Source organism: Rhamphochromis sp. 'chilingali', assembly GCF_963969265.1.
Source record: "Rhamphochromis sp. 'chilingali' genome assembly, chromosome: 15".
NCBI classification, from domain to species: Eukaryota; Metazoa; Chordata; class Actinopteri; order Cichliformes; family Cichlidae; genus Rhamphochromis; species Rhamphochromis sp. 'chilingali'.
In genome coordinates, this window is record NC_137942.1 from 19823257 (window position 1) to 19825771 (window position 2515).

Genomic DNA, 2515 nt, shown 5'->3' on the forward strand with positions numbered 1-2515 from the left:
ACTGCCATGCTGTGATGGTACACAATACTTTATACAGTATCAAAACTCATACCTGAACATATTCCACACGTTGGTTCTTCACTCTGTCAGAGTTTCGTTCGAAAGGGACTCGGTATGCCTGTTTCATCCGGAATTGATTCTTTCGGAGGATGCGGTCAATTGTGGAGAGGCTGATGGCATTTATGCCTCGAAAAAGATGATCATCCTCAATCACTCTCCTTTGAATCTCTCGCAGGCGGATTACATTATTTGCAATTACCATGTTTACAAGTTCCCTCTCTTGCTCCTCCGACAAAAGCCTTAACCTGCCTCCACCAGGTGGTCGTCTCTGTGTCCTACAAAAATAGAAGCACTCATTACTGTAACTGTCACACATTCATTTTACAGGAAAATAATGGAAACATACTGAAACTCAAGACACATAAGTTCAGTAACTTACAAGTTACTGTACAAAGCAGTCTTACTGCAAGTACACCTACCTGTTTTCCTCCCTGAAGGTTCTGATGATGGAGGCAACAGTGAAGCGACTCAAATTTGGTTGTACTCGTTGCCCAGCCTCCCTCATAGTCATCCCATGGACAAGGACATGGTCAACTAAAGTGGCTCGAATTTCATCCGAGACTGACTGTCTTCGTGCCCTTGCTCTTCCCCTTCCTTGTCGCCGTCGTTCTCCACCTCCACCTCCTTCACCACGTCCTCCTCCTATAACCAGGCCTCTAAACTAAAATTTCAAAACCGTAACGCTATTGGTCAAAAAGCACACCCATTTCCCTGAACTATAAACACTATTCCCTGCTTTGACACATGACTCAAATTTGGTGAACTGTTACTGCAAAACTCTACACACAAATCCCTACATTTTACAGTGCTTACACCATGTAGTCATTTAGAAAGCACTAGCATGCAATAATGTTAACTTAAGTCAGCATAGCTTGAGCTCAATTAGCACACAATTAACCAGGTGGAAACACTAGGAGTCAAAATTTAGCACACACCAATCAGAACCTGCGATGGATAGATAAAAGGGCCAAAGTCAGCTCATTCAGGTTTGAAACAATGGATCCAAAGAGATGCAAAGGAAGAGGACGTGGTGGAGAAAGAGGACGTGGTGAAGGAGGAGGACGTGGTGGAGGAAGAGGACATGGTGAAAGAGGAGGACGTGGTGAAGGAGGAGGACATGGTGGAGGAAGAGGACATGGTGAAAGAGGAGGACGTGGTGGAAGAGGAGGAGGAGGTGGTCTAGGACAACAGGAAGGTGGTGAAGGAGGAGGACGTGGTGGAGGAAGAGGACATGGTGAAAGAGGAGGACGTGGTGGAAGAGGAGGAGGAGGTGGTCTAGGACAACAGGAAGGTGGTGGAGGAGGAGGGAGAGGTGGAGGAGGAGGAGGACGTGGTGAAGGAGGTGGAGGTGGAGAACGACGGCGACAAGGAAGGGGAAGAGCAAGGGCACGAAGACAGTCAGTCTCGGATGAAATTCGAGCCACTTTAGTTGACCATGTCCTTGTCCATGGGATGACTATGAGGGAGGCTGGGCAACGAGTACAACCAAATTTGAGTCGCTTCACTGTTGCCTCCATCATCAGAACCTTCAGGGAGGAAAACAGGTAGGTGTACTTGCAGTAAGACTGCTTTGTACAGTAACTTGTAAGTTACTGAACTTATGTGTCTTGAGTTTCAGTATGTTTCCATTATTTTCCTGTAAAATGAATGTGTGACAGTTACAGTAATGAGTGCTTCTATTTTTGTAGGACACAGAGACGACCACCTGGTGGAGGCAGGTTAAGGCTTTTGTCGGAGGAGCAAGAGAGGGAACTTGTAAACATGGTAATTGCAAATAATGTAATCCGCCTGCGAGAGATTCAAAGGAGAGTGATTGAGGATGATCATCTTTTTCGAGGCATAAATGCCATCAGCCTCTCCACAATTGACCGCATCCTCCGAAAGAATCAATTCCGGATGAAACAGGCATACCGAGTCCCTTTCGAACGAAACTCTGACAGAGTGAAGAACCAACGTGTGGAATATGTTCAGGTATGAGTTTTGATACTGTATAAAGTATTGTGTACCATCACAGCATGGCAGTTTATGCTGCCATTTCAGCACTCTTGAACTGTGGTTCAGGGTACCGATTGACTCTACTGTGTTATGTGTTTTGCAGAGAATCTTTGTGTCATGGTCCTGGGCCATGTGGGCCCAGTATTCTTAGTTCCTTGTATTTTTGTATTTCGTTCCTTATTTAGGCCATGTTTTCTGAGTTGCCCTGTTGTGTTGTTCCCTAAGTGTTTTCCCTTCATGGCTTTTACCCCCTGTGTGCCCCTCTGTGTATCTGTGAGCCCTCGTCTCTCCTTATGTTTTATTCCATGTTTCCCCAGCCCGTTATGTCTGTTTTCCCCGTGCTCTCTCTCCTCCTGTCTGAACCTCTGTGCCTGTACATGTCATGTTCAGTTCACCCCGCCCTGTCTCGTTATGATTATCAGTATCACCTGTGTTCCCCGTGTGTGCCCACTTTCCTCGT

The 2515-nt window shown here is 46.2% G+C and overlaps 1 long non-coding RNA gene across 1 annotated transcript; it reads left to right on the plus strand.

Annotated features, from left to right (window-relative positions):
• Positions 1-766: 766 nt before the first annotated feature.
• LOC308411676 lies at positions 767-1985 on the plus strand. The gene is made up of 3 exons (XR_013974440.1): positions 767-1123; positions 1256-1604; positions 1749-1985. It is a non-coding gene; the product is annotated as an uncharacterized lncRNA (long non-coding RNA).
• The last annotated feature ends 530 nt before the right edge of the window (positions 1986-2515 follow it).